Raw genomic sequence first — 26,194 nt, 5'->3', positions numbered from 1 at the left:
GTTTGCATCTCATTATCTCACAAATATTTGATTGCAGCTGACTAAATTTTTTTATTTATTTATGTTTTATTCTTTTAAAACACCAACAAGCGGAAACTCATTGAGGGATACAGGTTGCAGGGAGCATCAATGACATAATATATGTGACATATGTAAACACATCATGGTTGGGCAGCATTGCCATTTACATCAGTGTCGGAACAAGATCTGCTAAGGTAAAGGGTGATCAGAAGGCGAGGAGGACGGTGAGGACTATAAAACATGCCAATCCTAATCGAAGACAGTGCGGCAATAAAACAATAAATTATAAGGAAGTGTAAGGGGGAGGTTGCAGGGAGCACATAATGTTAGATCAACATGCTGTCTAATCCATGCCATCACCCGGCGCGGCTCCCGTCCACAGGGGAACAGAGATCGCATGGATAGGAGGATATACATCATACTTAGGTACAATTGTACAGAAGTTATGCATTCATGAGGTCCCAGACATAGTTCCTTCATGGTGGTCTAATGTCGTTCTTGGCTTCTAGGTTAAGGATATATGTATCCCAGATCTTCTGAACCATGTACGGAGCCCTGGGTTAAACCCTGACATCTGGAAAAAGGCCTCTATTCTTCCGCAAGTGAAAAAACCATCTCTGGACCTTAGGTCGGTGGACAGTTATAGACCTACCTCTCACACCTCCGCCCCCACGACCAACATCCACACCAACCACCTGCTCTCCTGGACCAACATAAACGACAACGACACCATCAAGATCATGAACACCATCCACTCCGGATCTCCGTCAGACCCATGCCCACACCACATCTTCAACAAAGCCAGCACCGCCATCGCACCCCATCTCCGGAAAGCCTTCAACATCTCCTTCGAGACAGCAACCTTCCCGGAAAGCTAGAAGCACGCCGAGATCAACGCCTTACTCAAGAACCCAAGGTGGACCCCAAAGACCTCAAGAACTTCCGGCCCATCTCCCTGCTCCCGTTCCCGGCGACGGTCATTCAGAAGACCGTCCACAAACAACTGACCGGCTACCTCGAGAAGAACAGCATCTTGGACCCGTCCCAGTCCGGGTTTCACAGCAACCACAGCGCCGAAACTGCCCTCATCGCTGCCCCGATGACATCAGGACCCTGCTAGACAGCGGAGAGACCGCGGCCCTCATCCTCCTGGACCTGTCAGCCCCCTTCGACACGGTATGCCACCACACACTACGCACACGCCTCCACGACGCCGGGATCCAAGAGAAGGCCCTGGACTGGACCACCTCGTTCCTCTCCAGCAGACCACAGAGTGTCCGCCTCCCCCCTTCCGCTCCGTAGCCACCGAGATCATCTGCGGCGTACCCCAGGGCTCATCCCTCAGCCGAGCGCTGTTTAACATCTACATGGCACCGCTCGCCCATGTCGCCTGACTGCACGACCTCAAAATCATCTCTTACGCTGATGACACTCAGCTGATTCACTCCCTCACCAAGGACCCCCACACTGCCAAAACCAACCTCCACGAAGGAATGAAGGCTGGCGCCGAATGGTTGAGGAACAGCCGACTGAAGCTGAACTCAGACAAGACAGAGGTCCTCATCCTCGGAGCCACCCCCTCGGCCTGGGACGACTCCTGGTCGCACCCACCGACCACGCACGCAACCTAGGAGTCATCCTCGACTCCACCCTCTCCATGGCTAAGCAGGTCAACGCCGTCTCTTCCTCCTGCTTCAACACCCTCCGCATGCTCCTCAAGATCTACAAGTGGATCCCCACCGAAACGAGAAGAACGGTCACCCAGGCCCTCGTCAGCAGCAGGCTGGACTACAGAAACGCCCTCTATGCTGGAGCCTCTGCCAAACTCCTGAAACGGCTTCAACGCATCCAGAACGCCTGGGCACGCCTGAACCTCGACATCCATCGCGGCAGCCACATCACACCCCACCTGAGAGACCTGCACTGGCTCCCCGTCAAAAAGAGAATAACCTTCAAGCTCCTCACCCACGCCACAAGGCACTCCACAACACTGGACCTGCGTACCTCAACAGACGACTCAGCTTCTACACCCCCACACGCCTTCTACACCCCCACCCGCCAGCTTCGCTCCGCCGACCTTGCCCTCGCCACAATCCCCCGCATCCGAAGAGCGACCTCCGGCGGCAGATCCTTCTCCCACCTCGCCGCCAAGACCTGGAACACCCTCCCCATCCACCTACAGCAGACCTGTGAGAAGTTGGCCTGGCATATGCTGATCACTAGTTAAAGTGGCCATCTTGCACCAGTCCAATTCGACTCTTATGGTAGATAGGTTTAAGACAGCCTTTTAAAGAAAGCTATCCTAGTGGTAGCTGTGGAGAGTTGCCTTCAGGCTAAGTCTCAGAGGAATGTAAAGCAGCTTGTTTTACCTTATAATCTCTTGAATCACTAAATGAAAGGACACCACACAGGTATATATATCAAATATATATGTATTTATTACTAGACACACTCTACTAATCTCTTTATGAGATTAGAAGTCAAGGACATATGCACAAATCAATGTCTCACAACACATTAAGCACTTATATGGCCGGGGCCCTAGGGGCGTACCAGACCATATACTAAAAAAGAGGTATAAGAAGAACGACTTGAGAAGGGAGAAGGCCTAAGGTCTTCAGAAGCGCTGGGGCCTCACTAATCCACCCAAGGCAGGTAAGTAAAGGACCCACGGGAGACGCATGCCGTGTGAGAACACAGCCGCGGATCCCAATAGACTTCAATGGAGCAAGTCACGGTTGGAATTTTAAAGTTTTAGGATACTTCGGGAGAGTCTACAAGCAAGTCACTTACAGGGTAAGTAGTTCTAGAGCCAACACACACAGGAGCACCGGAGTACTCGAGTTACCTCACCCAGGGAAGCCGGGTGCATAGGTGTCTTTTGGTGTCGGGTCGCGGCGTCGTTTTCAATGGGAGCCAAAGAAGACTTGCTGCTTGTGAAGACAGAAGAAGTGTCCGGTGGAATCCAAGGATGGATTCAGAAGAAAGAAGACCTGAAAGCAGTTGAGACAGTGTTCAAAGTCACTTGCCAGTGACCCGGGCCCAGGAAGATGGATGCCCACAGTCGTCGGGTGATTTCAGGTGATCACGGGTGTCTTGACTCTTCAGCTATGAGGTCCAGAAGGCATCGACGATGACCAGGAGCTGGATTCGGAGTGTCCCACGAAGTCTGCAGCTTACTGAGTGTCGGCAACCGGATTGGAGCCAACAAGCCTTGGCAACAGCAAGTCTCGTGGAAAGTGAAGAAAGTCAGCGGTGCAGACCAGCAAGGTCTGAGGGACTCACCCAGTGAGGATAAGTCAGGGCAGGCCTGGAGCAACCAGGGGAGCCCTTTGGTTCTGTGGAAAAGTCTTCAGGGGACCCACAAGTCAACCGGCAAGGGATCGCGAAGACGCCTCGGGAGGATTCGCTTCACAGGAGCCCACGGTCACTCGGGACGAGGTAGGCCTCTGATCTTCGATGGAAATCCTGCTGGAGGCTTGGACCACACGTGGTCCAATGCACAAGTTCGTAGAACGTCGTGAAGGGGTTGCACTCGACAATAGTGCACGGTACCCGGGTATTGCTGTTCCTCGTCACTCGTGGGGTCCACTCGCCACACCTTGGCTGGGGACTCACGATGGATGTCGAGAAGCCAGGAAATCCACTTCCGGGACTGCAGGGACTTCGGACTCCGGTGGGAGCGGGAAAGTTTGCGACCGTTGATGCAAGGTTTTTGTGCCTGCCAAGCAGGGGAGTCACTCCTTAACACCAAGGGAGATTCTTCAGTCTTCCAAAGGTAGTGGAACGTCGAAGGTCCAGGATTCTTCTTCAGAGCGTCGTCCAGGGATATCAAGTTTGCAATGGCAAGGGTTCCCTAACTTATACTAGAAGAAAGGGAGGGACTAGCTCTATGACCACTCCTATGGGAGGGTCAGGGGAGTGGGTGGCTACACCCACTTCCCTTTGTCCAGTTTCGCGCCAGAGCAGGGGCTGGTAGCCCCTGAACCGGTTTGAGCTGGCATATGCACAGAGGATCCTACCACTCCCCCAGTGCAGGACTTCAAAGCACTCTAGGAGTGCACCCACCCAGCCCCAATACACTAAATCCTGTCTGGAAGGTGGTTACACCTCCCTGTGACAGGATGCCTGTTGCTGGGCCTCCTCCACTGCGAGTTTCGGTCAGCAGCAGTAGGGCAGCCTAGTGTCTGTGCTGGTGGCATCCATTTTGTGATGCCAGGGCTCTTTCAGGAATCTACCGTGTTTCCACAGTGTACATGTCTACCCCTCTAGAAGGGTGGGATCATACTCCCACACCAGTTACTGGTGTGGGGGTATGATTCCAAAGCGTTTGACACCAAACACGACATGTTTTGATGCAGTCATCCCAGAGTTAGCATTTACCGTGAGGTTATAATGCACTTAAGAGTATATGGTTTAACCACATCCACAAACCGCTACAGAGAATAGACTCTCGGTTTCTGAAAGTGCAGAGTGGTCAGATGATGAACATCACTCCTTTTTGGATGGCAGTACTCATGATACGGATAGCGATGTAGAGCAGCAGCCACCTATCACAGCGGTAAGGCCAGTGGTAACCTCGAAGGGTCAGTCTAATTATGAAAGTAGTGGGGTTCACCCATTGGCCATGCCATCGCATGGGAGCCCTCCAGGGGTGACTTCTCAGGTGGCTCTGCTGGAATCTATACACCAAGAAATTATCTCTCATCGAGAGGAGACACGTCAAGACAGCAAGAAGACACAAGCTGCAATGAGGAAAATGCAGGGGGCTGTGAGGAGGCTGTCAAAGGCCAGTGCCTCATTGGGCGACAGAGTATCAAATTTGGAGGAGAGGATTGTATCAACAGAGTCTCAGGCTGCTGATGCAGTAAATAAAGTAGATGTTCGGTGTTCGCAGATGTCTGATATCCAATGGAAGCAGGAGGACTTGGAAAATAGACAAAGACGGAATAATCTTAGGGTCCTGGGGGTCCCGGAAGGAGTTGAAGGGTCGGATATCAAAGCCTTTATTCTTAAACTGTTCGATCAAGCATTTCCGGAGCTTAATAATAATAAAGGGGCTTGTAAAGCGCATGGTGACGCCATCCCGGCGTGTCCCCGCGCTGTGGAGAAAAGTCAGGGCCAAGAGAGGGAAGTTAAAGAGAAAACAGATGGGTTTTTAAAAGTTTTCTGAACAAGGTCTCTGAATCCGCTAGCCTGATACTCATGGGGAGAGAGTTCCATTCTTTGGCAGCCATAACACGAAAAGAACAGCCACCCATTCTGGCTTTCTTGACGCGGGGAATTTTAAGCAATCCAGTTCCCCCAGAGCGGAGAGTTCTGCTAGGCTCGTAGGGGATAGCCAGATCTGTCATGTAAAGGGGAGCTTTGTGTGAGATGATCCTATAGCACATTAGAAGTGCTTTAAATAGGACTCTCTTTTTTATGGGGAGCCAGTGCAGAGTGGCTAGGGCTGGCATAGAGGCTGATCTTTTCGGAAGTCTAAGGACTAGGCGTGCTGCTGTGTTTTGGAGTACTTGAAGTCTCCTGAAGTTTTTTTGTGTAGTTCCGAGCAGAAGCACATTACCATAGTCTATCCTCGAGGTCACTAGAGCTTGGGTCATAGTGCGCCTGGCTTCAAGAGGGAGAAGGTCTAGGGTATGGTTCAAGGTCTTCATCACCCCGAAGCATTTCCCTACCACTTTGTGTACATGGTTGTCATAAGAGAGTCTGGGATCAACCCAGATCCCCAGATTCTTAGCTGCTTTGCAGGGAGTGGGTAACGGCCCCAAACATGATGGCCACCACTCCTTGGTCCAGCTCGCATCCCTTCCTCCAATTACCAGAACCTCCGTTTTTGAGCCATTTAGCTTCAGGCAGTGCTGGGTCATCCAGCCTGCCAGAGCCTGCATGCAGGTTTTAAAGTTGTTAGCATTTTGCCACTTGGAATTGGCATTCCGAGATTCAGAGGGTCCATCGTACACCCTTTAGAGTTCGCACAAATATGAGAGAAGGGGACAAGCCAAGGGCAATTTTGATTTTCTTTGGTAATTTCACATTAAGGCAGCTAATTGCGGAGAAAGCGAGACCTGATGCAAAGAGGACTGTTGAAGGAATGTCTTTTTTTGTTCGCCCGGACTTTTGCCATGCCACGGTAGAAAGGAGATGGAGACTACGTCAGCTTATTAAACCTTTCCAGGAGAAGAAACTACAAGTGTACTTGATAAACCCTGCTCAGCTAAAAGTTATTAAGGAAGGGAAATCCTTTTATTTCGCCTCTGAGATAAAGGCGAAAGAGTTTCTCGACTCTTTGGAAAATTAGGCATGCTCGTGTAATTATGTGATGGTATTGGATTGGCTGTCTCTCTCTCAGGACCAACTTTTATGGTTATAGTGAGGGATGTGTTTTTTTTTTTTTTTGCCACGTCTCAATGCTTCTAGGTTTTTTTTTTTTTTAGGATCTCTAGCTGTTACCTTATTTCTTTATTCCTCACTTGCGACCATTGCTCACATCATATGCACAGACTAGGTCTGAGTGCCTCATTCAAGGGGGAAGGGGAGGGTGATGGGCGGCTTGGAGGGCAGGGGTGGGGGGGTTCAGGGGGGCTGGCACAGGACAAGGGGTGTAAAAACAAAAATGAGTTGATCAGGTGTTGTAGAAGGATTTACAGTTTTGAATTTTGTTGTATTGATGATATGCTGGTTGCCTGTTCCGTCAATTTTGTTTTCTGCAGGGTTTTGGTATGGCAGGGTTGTCTAGAAAAACTATATCGGTATGAATATTAAAATATGCACTGTCAATGTTAGTGGATTGAATGACTGGAGGAAGCGTCAAAGGTTGGAGTATCTAGTTAAACATAATAGGTTAGATCTAATTTGTCTACAAGAGACCCATCTCTCCTGGGCTAAACGCAATCTGCTTAATATAAGAGGCTATGATTTGATAGTCTGTACTTCACAGACGTCTACGATTAGGGGAGTAGCATTGTTGGGCAGAACATCTTTAGGGGGAGCGAAGAGGGTTAAAAGTGACAGGCTAGGTCGCTGGGTCATTGCAGAATTAAGTTTAGGATATACAATTTGCTCTATTTATGGGTCAAACTGCGATGATTCAAATATCTTTGACTATCTGGAAGAAGAGTTGGCAGGCTGGCCAACTCCTCTGATAGTCTGTGGTGACTTAAATATATCCGCAGTCTGGCATAACTCATCTAAATATCTAGGAAGGAAACCCAGGGTGTATCGCGCATTGTTCTCCCTTATAAGCTCTCATGGGCTTAAAGATGTTTGGGGCGAAAAGGAACCACAGGATCCAGGGTTTACATATTTCTCGAATCCGTATCAAAAATACTCCAAACTAGATTACTTTTTTATTTCACAATCCGAACTTAGTAAGGCTACTATTAAGAAACTCCCCAGATTAATTTCTGACCATAATCCTCTTGTTTTATCATATAGTATAGATTGTTCAGAGAGAAAGCACACCAATTGGACTTTTGAAAGAAGATTATTATCAGATTGGAGGTTCCTTGAACACATTAAAAATTGGTCTGGGGAGTTCTTTGATGCAAATAGATATAGTGCCTCTAGGAACGGGGTTTGGGAAGCTTTTAAGGCGGCTTTTAGGGGGGAATCCATTAGCTGTTCGGCTAGGTTAAAGAAAGAGGATATGGTAAAGGTTGATAAGCTTATGGATGATCTAGCAAAAGCGGAGAAGCTGCATAGTAAGGAAATAGGTAGGGGTCTGGATGGGCTGGAGAGTTTTAGAAGCATGGCTGTTATTAAAGCTGATTTGCAAAAATTGGTCACACAGAAGGCGGTGGGGGAGTATCAGGCTTCAAGGGCGAAGCGGTATGAGACTGGGGAACAGGCGGGTAGGGTTTTGGCATTACGTATTAGACAGGATAGAACAAAGAATGTTATCACTAGTATACAGGACGAGGGTAAGACATACTCGGAGACTAAGGGTATATTAAAAGCCTTTAAAAAATTTTATCAAAAATTGTATGATGATGAGAGCCACCAAGTTCAACAGCAAGAGTTATACAGCCTAGAGAATGGTAATATAGGCCCCTCACTTGATGTAGCCTTAAGAGAGGAGTTGGAAAGGGATCTAACGATAACCGAGATTAAAGATGCCCTTCGAGAACTGGCTGCTGGGAAAGCTGTTGGCCCCGACGGAATTCCTTTGGAGGTGTATAAAAGTCTGGAAAATGAGTTACTTCCTATTTTGCTAGATCTTTTTAATGGCATCTTGTGCTCAGGTGTTATTCCGGATTCCTGGAAGGAGACCAATATAATTATATTTCATAAAAAGGGCTAGCCTAAAGAGAATCCAGGATCTTATCGGCCTATTTCACTTATCAACGCAGATACAAAATTATATTAAAAAATTTGGGCTAAAAGGCTGGGGAGGGTCATTGGTGATCTTGTCTCTCCTTGGCAGCATGGGTTTGTGCCCGGGCGGGGCACTACGGATCATACTCGTCGGGCTATAGCTCTATTTGATGCCCATGCTGCTGGGGGGAGGGAGATGGCCATGATCCTCCTCGACGCGGAGAAAGCATTTGACCGCGTAGTCTGGAATTTTCTATGGGGCATTCTCGCTGCAAGGGGCTTCGGCCCCAAGGCCATCAAAGCTCTTAGAGCTATGTATTCAGATCCTGTGGCCAGGGTCTCAGTAATGGGTGAGAAGTCGGAGAAGATATTGATCAAAAGAGGTACGCGTCAGGGCTGCCCCTGCTCTCCGATACTCTTTTCGCTATATATTGATCCTTTGATCTTAAGAATATTGGGCAGCCGCCGGATTAGCCCCGTTATTTTTAATGGATATACAACTAAACTGCTAGCTTATGCAGATGATCTGGCGATCTTTACCAGTGATCCACATCAGGCAATGCCCGTATTAGTAGAGCTGGCTAAGGAGTTTGGTAGCAGTTCTGGGTATTTGCTTAATGAAGAGAAGACCCAGATCATCTGCACCAAGAATATCATTAAGACAGATAATAGATATATAGATTCAGCAGTCTACCTAGGGATTAGAGTTAACGCTGACGTTGACAAGATCATTACTGAAAACTATAGCCCTCTTATGGCTGCGATGGAAGTAGAGCTAAAAAGGCTGGATGTCTTACACCTCTCCTTGGTGGGAAGGATAAACGCCCTTAAGATGACATTTTTTCCGAAGATTCTTTATTTGTTTCGAGCTATCCCTCTATTATTGGAGGAAAAAATTTTAAAAAATCTTGAAGGTCTTTTTAATAGGTTCATTTGGCAATACGGGAAAACCAGACGTTCGATGAAGCTTATGTCACTCCCGTTTGATAGGGGTGGTATGGCTCTCCCAAACCTTCGGTTATATCATCTTTCATGTTTATTGGCACACATGTCAATTCTTTTTCAATGGGATTTTAGCCCAGTTGCGGCCCAGGGAGCTAGTCAGGCCCCCCCAACCATTTTTGAGCTTCTATTTGGGAAAAACGCTAATGTTGATGGGAGTAGATAGGAGAATGAAATTATGTAACACTGCGGAAGCCCTGGTTTTTATCTGTACAGCTGTGCTTCGTATTCTTATTTCCGCTGGTTGGAAGGATTCTTCTCCTCCCACATTTCAAATGTGGATGGCAAGGCTGCTTGGGGTACATAATATAGAGTCATGCTTATATGAATTAAAAAGTATCACAGTAAGGGATAAGGGGAGAGCCATTTGGGCTCCATTAACTAGTTGGAGAAATCTTACTCCCTAAATTCCCTTTTTTTTTTTTTTTTTTTTTTTTTTTCAGCAGCCATATATTTTGTTTGCTTTTTTAATTTCTATTTGGAGCCTTTCTATTGTAAAAGGTTTATTATGGCATTTGTTGGACAGTTAAGTTTTATTGTATTGTGGATTTCCTTTGTTTGACATCTGTAAACTCAATAAAAATAAATAAAAAACAAAAAAAAAAAAGAGAATAGACTCTGAGAGCTGCAGAGGGGCCCTGCTCAGGCAGAGGCACCCCCTCACATGGAAACCAAGCACCCTGCCCTCAGGATTGATAGGGCCTGTCTTAGGGGTGACTGATAGGTTTATATGTGTGTGTAAGGTGAGATATAGGGAACCTATATCTCAGTGAGGAGTGCTAACACTACCTCACCCAGGCTGCAGTAGCAGGCCTGTGGTGTCAGATTTAGTCTGCTTCCCAGGTGTGGCATAATATATGCTTGAGCCCCTGGTAGGCCTGTGAAGTACCTATGCCCTTGGTACCTAAGGTACCATATACTAGGGGGTCATAAGGTACCACAGTATCCAATCACTAGTGCATCTAATATGCACTCCAAGGTGTTTAGAGAGAACAGAGAGGCTGGGGCCCTGATTAGCAGGGACCCAGCCAGACTATAGCCAGAAACCAGTGTTGACATCAGAGAAAAAAGTGGGGGCAACATAAGTGCAGATCCTACTCTCCTACAAAACCTGCTGACCTTCAGAAGACTCCTCAAGACCTGGCTCTTCGAGCAGTACCAGCACTCCCCCCCTCCGCGCCTTGAGACCCTCACGGGTATGTAGTGCGCTTTACAAATGCTATGATTGATTGATTGAAGAGCTTTAATCAATTATCAGGCCTCAAAAAGTAAGGATGGTATGGCTATGAATCCCGGTCATCAACAGCTGGAAGCTACACAGGTGACATACTATGACCTAAGCAAAGACAAAGAGATGATGGACGGAGCACTAAAACTTTTCAGACACTCACCCCGAGTTACAGATCTGGGTTGAATCCATCATCATTCTTGAGCTCACTTCGCCACCTCAGTTCAGACCCAACTATATGCAAATCAGTCTTGACCCTGTGCCTCATGGGAACAATCCAGCCCGAACTGCCAAGCCAGGTCTTCCCTGAACCAGAAACACTATGACCTAAGCCAGAGGTGAAAAACGAGATATGAAGGGAGTGCCCAGCCCCAGGGGCTGGAATGGCGTGTTGAGCACATTTGAAATAGATTCATAATTTTTTCAGTGAGTGAAGTTGTCTACGTGGAAAGTAACATGGTGGCACTGAACTAGGCTGCACAGGAAAACCGCAAGGCAGAGATAATCCACTGGGGGCTTCATTGTACACTTCCTCTATCAGGGGTGAGTGCTATCTCTATCCAGAGGAGTTGCAACCCTCCAATGAGGATTATGGAAAAGAGAATGTTCAGCAATGATAAATCAAAAGAGAAGGTATGTAAACACCAAAAGTGTCTAGCTATCACACCCTAAATAAAGGGCAAGGAAGAAATATCCTCTCCAACACATGAATGGGGTTTTGTGCCAACTATGGTGGGACAAGATCAATAGGAATCTCCTCTAGGGATCATATTTCAGGAGATTAGAAAAGTGAAAGAGGACTGTACTTGACTTGAACCTGTCTCTACTAGTCTGTCTGTAGCGTTCTTTTATTCTGCTTTCCCTCTCCCCTGATAGATCTTGTGGACTGGTACCGTAAGACTCAGAGAATCCATTTTAGGTCAAGTACTGTGAAGATTGCATGCTAAGGTATTCTACGCATGTTTGTTGAGAAGGCTCTCTATTTCTTGCCCATGCTCAAAAAGTAAAACAAGAGAGTGGCCATGGTCATGGTGGACCCCCAAATGTTTTGTATATTTTATTATCATAGTATACCAGCAGTTGACAACAGTACAGCATGGCTTGAAATATGAGGATGGCCCCATTACATTTGCCAACCAAGACCATACGTCCTTCATTGACCAATTATTCCACCCCTTCATTGCTCTTCAATGACTCAGATTCATCATCCCTCCATTAGGAAAGGTTTTGGTTGGCTTGACTACCTACATTTTCAAACATTGTAAATGTAAATGTAAATGTGCAGATATTTATATAGCGCAAATCACCAACCGGTCTCTAAGCGCTTGCTTAGGGAACCCGTCCTGGTATTCCCCTGTGAGATAACCCAGCAGGGCATCCACAAGGTGAAAGCCAGGCATCCTGCTGCGAGGGGCCATTGTGGAGATTAAGCAAGCTATTGCCCAGAGTCGCAGAGTGTGAACCCATGAATCGAGTATGCACTGGAGTGAGAATTATCGAGTCCATGGACAATTTATGGACTCAAGACCCAGCCGAGCCGGGAATTGAACCCTGGTCCCGGGCTGAACTCTGCTTCCAGGTCTGCCTACTCTAACCAGTGAGCCACACTTCTCCACACTCAAACATTGTCAACCACCAAAATGACCAATGAGAGATTTGGATAGAAGATACCTTAACCAATCTGTATTGATGTATCGTAGTTGTATTCTTTTTGTAAAGTAAGTAACACCTCATTGATCGTTCACTCAACATCCTCGCCAACTCAAGCTGGAGAGCCCATTGACAGCTAGACATGGACTCTCGACCTGGACTCGGTGTCCGTTCGTCTTGTGACAGTACGTCTACTCCACAAGTGAGCTCTATTCCCCTGTCAACATTCTCCGGCTTTAATACCTTTTACTCAACGTGAGGCGAAGGTTCTAGAAACCTCGCCCCCTTTCTTCTGTTGCAAAAAAACAAGCTGGCCTTATTGGTCTGTGTCGATGTCAAGACAGAAGCTGGCCTGGCTCCTGTATTTTCACTCCGAGACAGAGCTGTACATTCCACTCATTCCGCTGGCAACAACAATCTCTGCCCTGAAAGGTACCAAGCACGCATCCCACACAACATATTCCAGTTTATTCTGATCGGTGAGGAATGATAACAAGTGAAGAGCGAAACATCCCCTCCCCACTTTGCAGCTACATGCAAGCACAGAAAATTTAGTCTGTTATACAAGATGGAGTCAGCACAGAAAATTGAGTCAGTTATGCCAAATGGAGTCAATGGTCAATATATCATTCTTAATAGCGCTACATTCTCATCTGTGACACTGATGCCAGTTTTGAAGGCATCAGTAAAACCCATCTCGCTGCAGTCTTTATGACTCACTTTCGTCAAGTCCAAGGGGCCACTCACTGCAACAGAATCACTAGAAACATGTACAGTGCTAGTGGTATGTCTTGCAGAAGGCTAGTAACCACTTCCTGTCGGTAACATAAGTTTAACCTTTGCCTGAGAAAAGACAGTCTCCTCTTCTGAGGACCATATCATTGAGAAATCACCAACTATGACAGTAACCCAACTGAATGTTACATATGAACATACGTGCGATGAAACCCTTTGTTAACAACACTGACATGAAGTGCAGTTATACCAAACCTTTGTATATCTTTGTCACAGAGACCAGCCCTCTCCTGGTCTGAATGCTGATAGAAGCTTGGTAGGGGCATGGCAGTGCAGTGTCTGCTGTGGACCGCCTCTTTTCCATGTCTCAGTCAGAGAAGACCATTGTTTATCCCTTTACTTCTTCCCTGAGCTCAGTTTCATGCAACAGCACCTTACTGGAGTCGACATTTTACACACTCACTGAGGATATTCTTTTGCCGGGGTAGAGTCATGACCTGGTGACGACCCTCACATATGTTGTGACTGGTGAGGAGGAGTCGGCAGCGCCGGCCCCCTTCACTTGGGACGGGGCAAGTCCCTCTACTCCTCATCTTCACCCTCTACTGCCGGCTCTGCCCACCTGCACCCTATTATCTCCTCACCCTCCACCTCTGGTTGATACCATCAGGCCTCCTGTTGTCCTTCCTTGCCCAGCTCTGAGGAGTACTGGATCCTGGACATTTACCTACGGTGGGTGTAGCCAGCATAGGCAGGGTTGTGGCAGCCAGAAAGATTGGTGACCAGCGACTGGACATCCAAACCTTTTCGATGGGCTAGACCTGGTCCTGCGGGAGTGTGTTGCTTCTCCTCTTCTGACACCATGCTGTTGCCTGTCTGGTGTGAGTGCCCCACGGACATCTCTGCATGACTGGTTTTGCCTTCCAAGGACGGCACCTGTTACCTCTCATCTGGGCCCGACCATCGCCCATGTCCAAATGCAAGTTGAAGTCCATACTTCAACTCCTCTTCTTGGAGGCTGTCTCTAGGGTGAGGCCGCCCGAATTATCAGAAGCAGGGGCCATGGTGCAAGCACCGCCATCTTTGTCATCATCGGTTATGGACACATTGCTTTGCGAGCTCTCTGACATCAATGTTTTCGTGGGCTCCATTAGCACCGCTATTATGAAAATGTCTGAGGACATGCAGCCGCTCCATATGGACATCACATGCTTTCAACAGTGACTTGATGCTACAGAAACCTGCTTCACGGATGTGGAGGCACTCATGGAAGGCCTCCCAGACTGGCTGATGGAGGTGGGTTTGCTGCAGAGCCAAGTGATCGACTTGGAGGATAGAAGCAGATGGGACAATGTTCGCATTGCCGGCCTGCCGGAAAAAATGGAGGGGGAGCATATGACTTCATTCCTATATGACTTTTTGCCAAAACCCTTGGATATGCCCTTTTCCTGTAATTTGAGATGCAGCAGGCACACAGTGTGCGTTTACGCGCCTCTTCCCCCTCCACACAGAGACCCCGGTTTATACTGGCGTGCCTCCTGAAGCACCAGCAGGCGAGGCAGATGATCCTTGTGGCATAAATGCTCGGCCCTCATGAATGTGAGAACCACCAACTTTTCATCTCAGGACGTCTCTCATGACACCAATCTTGTCCGAAAGAGATTCCTGGCCCTGCGTCCCCTACTTCAGAAGAGGGACATACAGTACAGTATTCTGGAACTGGTTGTGATGCTGATAACTGTGGATGGCAAGAACCAGAAGAATGATGACCCTGATGACCTGGAGAGATTTCTGAACGCCCTGGATGTCACTGACATTCACCCCCGCTAGCCGCCTGCTGGTAATCGACTTCTGCCATGGTGAGAGAGGAGTGACTGCCTGACGAGCAGGAGGAGCGCTGGAGAGAGTCACACAACGCTAGTCATCGGACGGAGGCAAGCATCTGCACCCGTCTCTTGGTGGTCAGAGGGAAAAGCCACACTCGCCACTTAAAGTTTAGGACACCATGCCCAACTGTCCTCTGGCCTACAGGATTGACTGCAGCCTTTCTACAGCGTATCCCTGGCCTGGTGGTCTTGTGCGGGATGATTTCTGATGGACTACTGATGCCGCCCTGCTGGAGCTGCCCGGCTGGCATGGAGTGTGGTGCCTTGAGTCCCCCCATTGACCGGCCCGCCTGGATGACCACTGCGGAAGCTTCCTGTTGGACTGTTGTGCTGAGCCTTGCTATAGACTGTACCCTTGTTACTAATTGGGCCCAACAGCAGTAATGTATTCTGTGTTCTTTGTTCAGTTGCTTGAAATAGTACTTTGTGTTTTTATTGTTGCTAGTTTAGGTAGGGGTCCTATGGGCCAATTTGTCTGTTTTGCCCCAAGTGTGGTGGCCGGTTTCTGGGTTCTGGGCTCGAGTCCTTCTTGACTTGGATGGCCATTTTGCAGGTGTGGGTCTGATTATATAAACACTGTGTCACTATTTGGACCAGGGCCCATGGATATGGGTCGGCAGTCTTCCTCCATCTCAGATCCACAGATCTAGTTGTTCCCACTCTCCGGAAATAAAGGTATAGACTGCAGTGTTTTCTCACATCTCTGGGTTCTAGTATAGTTTACATGTAGGACATCCTCTGGTTTTCCCCGGTTCCTACCTTCGTGCTCCCTTTCCCCTCCCTTCCCTGACTTCCACTGGAGCCATACGCATGATCTCCTCGCCCCCAGGCTGACCCACCTGTCAGATCACCTTGCGTAGGGGTATGTTTGCAAGCCCCTATCACCACCACAACCTCTCTTTTTCTGACATTGTGGTTTCAACAGGGCTTCGCCTGATTTACAAGGCAGCTTTAAGCCACTTAACGTGGCTTAACGGTGCCTTGTAAATAAGGCACCCTTTTACGCTATACTTAGCATGAAAGGGGAGGGCAATGGGTTCTGGTTGGCGTTCCACCGCAACTCCCATTGATTCTGACGCTGCCTCCTATATACAAGGGAGGCGTAAATAGGAGGCAGCGCCAGAAGGTCTCAAACAGGCGAAAGGAGGAGAAATGCTTTAGTTCTTCTCGTTTTTGCTGTTTCTCTGTGTGTTGCATTGTGCAGCACACATAGAATCAGCAAAAGGTCATTAATTGTTTATGTGCAGAAAGGTGTCCCTTCCTGCACATAAACAATCATTAAAAAAATAACGTTTTGCAACTTGTGTGTGTGCTGCATTTAGCAGCACACATAGAAGTTACAAAATGCCATTTCAGATTGTTTATGTGCAGGAAGGGGCATCTTCCTGCACGTAAACAACCCTTCCCCTCAATGCAGGCACCCTTGCACTATGGCGCAAAGCTGCCTGCGTTGGCGCTAGATTGATACATTGAGCACCAGCAGGGGAAGCAATCGCAGGGCTGCACCATATTCTTGTAAATACGGTGCAGCTCTGCGTTTCCAAAGTGGCGAGCACAACGTTAACCCCTTAACTGCTGGGCCTTCCACCCCCCCAGTGCTAAGCCCTTTATTGGCTATTTGGGGTAGTTCACGCTTAGGCCTCTGTAACTTTTTGACCACATTAGGTATCCACACCAAATTTTCGTCCTTTTCTTCCAACATCATGGTGATTCTAAAGGTACCCAGGGTTTGTGGATTCCCCTGGAGCGGACCCAGAAATTAGCCAAAATACAGCAAAATTTTGTTTTTGGGGGGAAAAATGGGAAAAAGGTGCTGCAAATGAAAGCGTCTGGTTTTCTTCCCCCTGCAAATGGTATCAAAAAAGGGTTTTGGGGGCTGAAATCACAATTTTCCAAGATTTTAGGGACTGAAAGACGTTTGTCAGAAAACCAACATTCTTTACACAGTTTTGGCATTTTACTGGGATATAGCCTATTTTTGCTATTTTTTGTGCTTTCAACCTTCTTCCAGTTAATGGTAGAAATGGGTATGAAAGTAATAATGGATCCTGGAAAGCTATACATTTTAGAAAAGTAGACAACATTCTGAATTCAGCAAGGGGTCATTTATGTAGATCCTTCAAGGTTTCTTTATAGAAATTAACAGGATAATATAGGAAAAATTGAAAATTAGTTGAAAAAAACAGCCATTTGTGCCAAAGTTTTTCACCTGTAACTTCTTCTAATTGTGACAGCTGTTTGAAAGCAATATACGTTACATCCACTGGACCTTTCTGGTTGTGGGGCTATATAGAACTTGTAGGTTCACCAAGAAGTCGACGAACCCAGAGCCAATAACTGAGCAGCGTCTTGCAATGGTTTTTCATTATGTACCGGGTATATAGCAATTAATTTGGGAAAATATGTACATGGAAAAATCGGTATGAAAGACACCTATGTATTTCTGAAATTGGAACAAAATATAGAGTTTAGGAACAGTAGATATTTGCACATTTCCAAAATTGTGATACCCATACTAGCATGAGAATTATGGGTCATTTTTCAAAATGACTTCTTTTTTACACATTGTCTTTCATTTAGAAGGCAGCAATGCATCGAAAGTCAATAGGTAATAACAGTTGCTATCAAATTCTAAGTTACCCTCAGACTTCCGATAAAAATGGGTAGGCCTAGTGTCCGGGACAGGAAACGGCTCAAAACGCAACGTGGACACACTTTATTTTTCAAGTGAAAACTGACCCTTCTTTTGCAAAGTGCCTAGTTGTAAATGTTGTACCCTAGCTCTGCCGGCACCTAGGGAAACCTAGCAAACCTATACATTTTTTTAAACTAGACACCCAAGGGAATCCAGGATGGGGTGACCTGATTGGCTCTCACCAGGTTCTGTTATCCAGAATCACTTGCAAACCTAACAATTTGTCAAACAAACACATTTTTCTCACATTTCTGTGGTGGAAAGTTCTGGAATCTGTGTGGGTCCACAAAATTCCACCCACCCCACGTTCCCCAAAGACTTCCAAGAAAAATGGTACCTCACTTGTGTGGGTAGGCCTAGAGCCCACAACAGGAAACGGCCCAAATCGCAAGGTGGACACACCACATTTTCACAGTGAAAACGAACCCTTTTTTTGCAAAGTGCCTAGCTGTAGATTTTGAACCCTAGCTCTGCCAGCACCTAGGGAAACCCACCAAACCTATACATTTTTGATAACTAGACACCCATGGGAATCCAGGATGGGGTGACTTGACTGGCTCTCACCAGGTTCTGTTACCCAGAATCCCTTGCAAACCTAAAGATTTGTAAAAAAAGAAGAAAAAAAAAAATTCCTCACATTTCTGTGGTGGAAAGTTCTGTAATCTGTATGGCTCCATAAAATTACACCCACCCCGCATTCCCCAAACTCTTCAGAGAAAAATGGTACCTCACTTGTGTGGGTAGGCCTAGTGGCCGCTACAGGGAATGGCCCAAAACGCAACGTGAACACACCACATTTTCACAGTGAAAACTGACCCTTTTTTTGCAAAGTGCCTAGCTGTAGCTTTTGAACCCTGGCTCTGCCGGTACCTAGGGAAACCTAGCAAACCTATACATTTTTGAAAACTAGACACCCAGAGGAATCCAGTATGGGGTGACTTGACTGGCACTCACCAGGTTCTGTTACCCAGATTCCCTTGTAAACCTAAAGATGTGTTTTAAAAAAACACATTTTCTCACATTTCTGTGGTGGAAAGTTCTGAAATCTGCTTGGATCCACAAATTTACACCCACCTTGCATTCCCCAAAGTCTTCAGAGAAAAATGGTACCTCACTTGCGTGGGTGGGTCAAGTACCCGTGACAGGCAAAGGCCCAAAACCTATTGAGTCGACATCAAAATTACCTATCATAAACCAACCTGGTTTTTCAAGGGAGGTCCCATGAGATTTTTGGCTCCGGGCTCGGCGGCCAGCTAGGGAAGCCTACCAAACCCACACATTTCTGAAAAGTAGACACCCAGGGGAGTCCAGCGAAGTATGGCTTGCATGGCTCCCCCAACGTTTTCCTACCCAGAATCCCCTGCTTAAATTTAGCTGACAAAAATCACTTTTTTCTCAAATTTATGTGTGGGAAAGTTCTGGAATCTACGTGGATCCACAAATTTCCTACCACCCAGCATTCCACCAGGTCTCCCGATAAAAATGATTCTTCACTCGGGTGGGTGGGTCAAGTACCCATGTCAGGCAAGGGCCCAAAACTTATTGAGGAGACATCAAAATGACCTATCGCAAAACAACCTGGTTTTGCAAGGGGGGTCACCTGGGTTTTTGGCCCCGTGCCTGGCCGCCAGCGAGGGATACCTACAAAACCCACACATTTCTGAAAACTAGACACCCGGGGGAGTCCAGCGAGGTATGGCTTGCGTGGTATGGCTTGCGTGGGTCCTTCAACATTTTCCTACCCAGAATACTTTGCGAACCTCAAATTTAGCTGAAAAAATCAATTTTTTCTCAAATTTCTGTGTGGGAAAGTTTGGGGATTTACGTGGATCCACAATTTTCCTACCACCCAGTGTTCCCCCCAGGTTTCCCGATAAAAATGATACCTCACTTCCATGAGGGCCGACCCCCCCCCCTCCCCCCCGCCAAAGACATCCCTTGTGTCTAGTGGGGTTTCCTGGCAGTGCTGCTGCGATGCACGGCCGGGAAACCCTTTTTGGAAGGCCTCGTTTGTAAGGGGAGACTCTCCCCTTTCAAATGAGGCCTTCCTGAAAGCTGGGTAGGCCGTTTTCGGCCTGATTTCCCAATCAAAGTCGAGCGCGGCCTTACCTGTAGCTGTCCTCTGCTCCAGCGGGCAAATCAGTGACGTCAGAGCGCCTCGCGGTGCACTGACGTCACAGATGGGCGGGAGGTGGGTTCGGGGGGAGACGTGTAAAGCCTTCTGCGTCTACCCCAGGGGAAAGGAGGTGTAAAGAGGGCCCTCACTGGTGACGACCAATGGACGTGTACCGCACCGAGGATGAAGTGCTTGCGTCGGCCAGTGGCTGACGCAAGCACCAAAAGGATTAAGCTAAGGAGGCTAGTACCGTGCTCCGCCACTTGCTTGTATATATGCCCCTTAATGTCAACAGCCTGGCCTATTTTATCAAGAGGCAGAAAATCCCCTTTTTTTTTTAGAAGATGGACCACCTTGATTCTAGCATTGCTCCAGGAAACACACCTGTCACCTATTGAACATGATAAACTCAGAAGGGATTGGATGAGTATGGTACTACATGCCAGCAGGATCCAGACTACTCTTACACACCCATCTACTCCTTTGGAATATAGGGAGAGTGGGTTGGACATCTGTTTTCACAAATCCCTGGAGATTTGCATACTGCGGACATGGCGGGACCCCACTGGGCAGATATAAGTTTGGCAAGGTTCAGATACTCAATGAATCTTTATGTGTGGGCTCTATCTATGCCCCGGTGGCTGACCAAACTCCTGCTCTCCTTTGGGACAGCCAGGGTACTCCTGATGGGGGGGTGCTGGAATATGGCACCTTGACAAGTCCAGAAACCATACGACCAGGCAGCCCAGAGACTGGTCCATCCTCTCTGACATTATTGATGATCATGCCTTGATTGATCCATGGTGATTGGAGCACCTGAGGGACATGGACTATACTTTCACCTCCTGCGTCCATTGTAAACGTTTACGCCTTGATCCTCCCAAACAGTACCTCTGATCATGATCTTGTGCTACTCAACCATAATCTTCGACTTTTGCAAATCCCTCAGGCCCATTGGTGTATGTATACAGCACGGTGTAAAGCCCCTGAAGACAAGCACAGGCAGTGCCAATATCTGAGCCAGTACTTGGAGGAGAACGCTGGGTCCATCTCCTCTGCACAGGTGCTGTGGGAGGGCAGGAAGGCCTCTGAGAGGTCATTTGATGAACAATTTGGCTACCTATAAGTGCCACTGTGAGGCATAACAGCGTTGGTTGACTGACCTCACGCCTTACCTGGCTCAGACGTATAACGCATTGCTGACCCCTGCTCTTCTCAAGGAGCTGCTTGGGGCCAAGGATGATCTGAGCTCCCATTACACCACACAAGTGGAGTAGGTGCACTTTGGCTTGCGGCACCTTGAGAGGGAATTAAAAGCTGGCCAGCTGTTGGCTGCACAGTTGTGTCAGGCACAATCGCATTCAGTGATACCGTCCCTGAGATCTGCTCATGATGTGCTTCTTACCGATCCGCTTGACCTTCTTCAGGCCTTTACCACCTTTTATGAGACTCTCTACTCCTCGTTAGCACAAGTTCATACTGCCGCAGAGCAGGTGTTTCTGACTGATGCTGACATCAGTGATGAGGAAATTGCACAGGCCATTGACTGGATGGCTACCATGAAGGTCCTGGGAGACGATGGCCTCCCAATTGAATGCTATCAAATTAACAGACCCCTGATAGTATCTTTGTTGGGCAACCTGATCAGAGAGATCTCCACCACTGCAGCCCACTCCTGGGGGTCAACAGGACGCTTGACTCTCTGATACCCTAACCAGGCCGGGACCTGCTTCAGTGCACCAACTATTACCAGATATCCCTCATCAATGCAGATATGAAGATCATGGTGAAGGTCTCGGCCACCAGACTCATGACTTGTAGCCATCTCCTGATACACCCCCTGGAGGATGGGTTCGTGCCTGGCCGCACTTCGGTGAATCATCAAAGAGCACTCTCCTATGATCTGCTCGTACACAATACTGATGAGAAGGTCCTTGTATCCCTTGATGCTGAGAAGGCATTAAACCTGGTTGTGTGGCCGGATCTGTTTCGGGTGATGGAAACCATGGGCTTTGGGGAGGTGAATATCGCAAAGTCTGGTGGCTCTACAGTGACCCTATAGTTTCCGTGACCTGTGAGGAAAAACCCTTTTTTGCTGTCCTGCGTGGGACAGGACAGTGGTGCCTGCTCTCCCCACTGTTACATTTACTGCCACTGGAACCCTTGGTGGCTAAGATCCGCTGTACGTTCTGTATCCACAACAGCAGGTGAGAGAATGGCTTTTTATTACGCGGATGATATCTTAGCAGTCCTCTCCAGCTCCCGTGAATCAATCCCAGCCCTCATGCACATGATTGAGTCTTTCTCCACCTTCTTGGGGTACCGCATAAACTGGTCAAAATGTGACGCTATACCTTTGATGCTGGGGACCACGATGTGTCGGTGGTGGAGGCGCCATTCGCTTGGCCCAGAAATACCTGGGGGTGTACCTGAATAGTGATCTATCTCGGGTAGTGATTGATAACAGTGTTCCAGTTATTGACAAAGTGATGAGTGAATTTACCACTTGGTTGGCACTGCGCATGTCCCTGTGGGGATGCTTCCAAGTTATCAAATTGAATGTGATGCCGAGCTTTAACTACATATTCGGATTGCTTCCCTTGAAGATCCCCGAGGTCTGCTAAGAGAGATGAACCAGCTGATTCGGACCTTTGTGTGGGAGGGATGCAGACCTTGCCTCAAGACAGCTGAGCTGCAGGCCGCGGTTGCCGCGCACGGATTCCTATTGGTTGGCTTCATAACTAACACACATTGTGCAGATGCTGGATCCGGCTAATCAAACGCCCACGTGGGTCTTCCTCGAATGCCATCTACTGTAATCGAAGGGATCCCTCACAGCTCTGTACATGGGTTGCCACAATCGCAACACTGACAGTATAAACACTCATGCAGAGCCTGTGACACATGCTTGGTTCTCCCCCTTACGATCTAGAAACTGACCCAATGTTACATTTTATCCTGATGTGGAAAGGATAGAAGGACACTATGGTGGGATTGTATGTTACTGCTTGCGATAAGCTGGCTTGGTATATGGTGCTCACTTTTGTCAGTGTAGCGCCCTGCACCACTCCAGGCAACCCTTATGGCGATTTTTGTTGTTTAGACAACCTTTGAAAGGCTCTCAAAGTGGTAGCTATGGAGAGCAGTCTTTAGGCTTAGTCTAGGAGGAGTGCAAAGCAACGCGGTTTACCAGTGTATTATCTTTTAGTGCAGGCAAAGAGAAAAAGAACCACACACGCTATGTATAAAAATAGATATTTATTACAATAACCCACTAACACTAAACAATGCACACAATATTGCAACAATAGACCAGTAAAGCAGCACCAATACACAATAGTCCCCCGAGGGAGACCAAACCATATATACTGTTGAGAGAAAAGGACCCTTCCCAGTCGACCCTGAAGACCCCCTGTGGAATAAAGAAGGTTAAGGAGCCACCCCACCCGTGGATGCCATCGGAAGCAGGATACCTACAACCACTGTCGGAAACAAAGGAGGACTTCCAGTCGATTCCGCTGCTGGAAGGATGAAAGAGTCTGTTGCAAGGTCGACAGAGTCCATTGGACGAAGACAGTCTGTTGGAACAAAGACAGAGTCTTTTGGAACCCTGATGCCGGTTTGTGTAAAGAAGTACCTGTAAGCAGAGGGGACAGAGTCTATGCAGGAAGGTTGGAAGACGCAGGCCCCTCGAAGTAAAGAAGAACAGGATACTTGTTGCAGAGCCCAGGCTCTGCTGCGCCCAACCGGTAGCTACGCCCGAACTACTGTGTCTTTGGAGACGGGCGTGTTGGTCCGATCACACAACTGCGTCTGTATGGGTCAGCTATAAAGGGGACAGACTCAATGACAGAACCTTCCGTGGTGTTTGACTCCGTTATCGCGAGTCGGTCGAGGTAACCTATGCGGTCACCGGGAAATCAAGTGATGCAGCGACGCAGTGCACAGGGGTTCGGTTCCACAAGAGTTGCTGACCTCAACTGGATGAGAGGATAGCTCAGGCCTCGAAGGGATGCAGAACCACGAAGGGATGCAGAACCACCACCTGTGTTGCTGAACCTTTGGGGAGTCTGGAGGAGCTCGGGCTCGGCAGACCGATCGGTTGCGTTGCGGTGCCTGTGACTGTCCGGGAGTGACTCCTTCACTCCAAGGGAGATTCCTTCAGTTGTCTTGGAGTTCCACAGGCCTTGGTTGGACCTGTATGGAGCACGGGCACGGATGTTGCAGAGGGCTTGCAGGACGAGGAGGCCAAGAGCAGCAAGAATCTACCCGGTGCGATCTCGAGGTCCAAAGCGTAGTCCAGAGTACCCAAGCAGTCGAAGTAGAAGTGATGTTGATCTGAATCAAACCCCACAATGAATCTAGGGTCCCATCCACAGGTAAGTCCTTAAGTACCCTAAGGTGAGGATTGGGATGATTCAGCGGTCCCTCCCAGAGGAGGGGTCGGACAGTGAGGAGGATACTCCCATGTCCTTTGTCCAGCTTCGCACCAGAGCAGGGAACCAACAGCTCCCTGATCTGGTTTGAACTGGAGTATGCAAGGAGGGCACCAAGTGTGCCCTTCGAGCAGACTATGTGGCACTGGTCAGCGCCCCCACACCGGCCTAGTGCACTAAATCCTGTCTTGGAGTTGGTCACACCTCCCTGTGACAGGAAACCTATTTTCCTACATTCCCCTGCTCGGGCTTGGCCCAGCAGCAGGAGGGCAGAATCGTGTCAGGTGTCGGCAGCAGACCTAGGTTGCTGTTAGGCTCTATAACGTCAGTCCTGGGAGCAGGGAGGGCTCCTCGGAGGAGCTCTCCTGTGATTGGAATCATACCTTCAACACCGAAAACAGTGTTGGGGTATGATTCCAACAGGCTTGATACCAAACATGCCCAGGTTCGTTTCAGTCAGTTTTGAGATGGTCATCGCGTAATGATGCTTGGCCTCTCTATTTTGGGATGGCTGTTCCACTTACAAAGCCTGGAGAATGGACTCCGGGGTTTGTAGGGGTGTCCCGTTCATGCAGGGGCACCCTCACACTTAAAACCGAGCACCCTGCTTATGGGACTGAAAAGGCCTGCCAGAGGGGTGACTTATAGGGTCTAAGTGCAGTGGGGGGAGATATAAGGAGCTTATATCTCTCCTGAGAGGTGCAAGCTTCAACTCACACAGGCTGCAATGGCAGGCCTGTAGTCAGGATTTGGAGGGACCCTCATGGGTGGTATAATACATGCTTCAGCCCAGGGAGGAGCCCTGGTGCACCTATGCACTAGGTACTTCAGTACTATATACTAGGGACTTACAAGGGTGCACCAGTAGCCAAACAGGAATGTGCCAAGGTACTTGCCATAGCCAATGTAGAGGAGACAGAACAGAGGCTGGGGTCCTGGTTAGCAGGATCCCAGCCAGACTAGTCAGAAACAGTATAACACCGGGCAAAAAGGGAAGGGAACCATAGAAGCAGATCCTACTTTGCTACACCGCTGCAGACAGCCTATTTTCGAGCGTCACCATCCACAATTTATGCTGTTTGTTGGAGCAGAGGCTGTGCCTCTCACTCTCTGAGGAGGACTCCCATGACCTTTAGAAAGACCATGGCAGTTTCCTCCAGGCGGCCAGGTTGAAATTCAGTTGTTTCAACTTCCTGCACCACTGGCACTGGACGCCGGAGTGAGGTCTACGGGCTCTGATGTATGGATCCCCCATGGATCTCCAATGGATCCCCCCGAATCAAGGAAATCAGTCACCCACGCTCTCATCACCAGCAAACTCGACTATGGCAACGCACTCTACGCCGGCATCAACAAGTCCCTACTCCGCAAACTGCAAATAATACAGAACACCGCAGCCAGACTCGTCCTCGACATCCCCCGGCGCGAACATCAGCCAACACCTGCGGCAACTCCACTGGCTCTCGGTGGAGAAGAGGGTCACCTTCAAGATCCTCACTCAAGCCTACAAGTGCCTGCACAACTACAGACCCAAATACCTTAACGACAGAGTAAATTTCCACGTACCCAAAAGAAACCTTTGATCATCCAACCTCGCACTGGCTGAAACCCCATGGATCCACAGAGTCAGATCAGGTGGAAGATCGTTCTCCCATATCGCAGCCAAGACCTGGAACGAGCTAACGGTAGACATCAGACGTGCTCCCTCCCTGAACACCTTCAGGAAGACCCTCAAGACCTGGCTTTTTGGCTGAACGCAGCAGCACCCCCTCCCCCGCCCCCAGCGCCTTGAGACCCTCGCGGGTGAGTAATGCGCTTTATAAACCCCTTGATTGATTGATTGATGCACGTCTGAACTAATGTTGCTGTCGAGGCACTCATGGCTGCTTGCATGACAATGCTACAAAGAGTTCACGCACTCACTAATCAATGGTGTATTGATGACGAGCGTACTATGATATAGGGGCCTATGTGAAGGAGTAGAATATTTTAGAGCAGTGTAATGCCCCTCCCCTGTTCTTCAGACCAGTAACACCCACTCATTTTTTTGATATTGTGCACACTGTGAGAAATTTTCGGATCATAATTGATTGCTCTATGATCTTGGGA

The 26,194-nt window shown here is 48.3% G+C and overlaps 1 protein-coding gene across 1 annotated transcript in view; it reads left to right on the top strand.

Annotated features, from left to right (window-relative positions):
* LOC146838967 (uncharacterized) overlaps positions 1 to 26,194 on the top strand; it is a 158,401-nt gene that overhangs the window by 71,197 nt on the left and 61,010 nt on the right. The window lies entirely within an intron of this gene.

This window comes from Triturus cristatus, chromosome 4_2, assembly GCF_964204655.1.
Source record: "Triturus cristatus chromosome 4_2, aTriCri1.1, whole genome shotgun sequence".
Taxonomy (NCBI): domain Eukaryota; kingdom Metazoa; phylum Chordata; class Amphibia; order Caudata; family Salamandridae; genus Triturus; species Triturus cristatus.
This window is presented reverse-complemented; position numbering and strand designations above follow the sequence as displayed.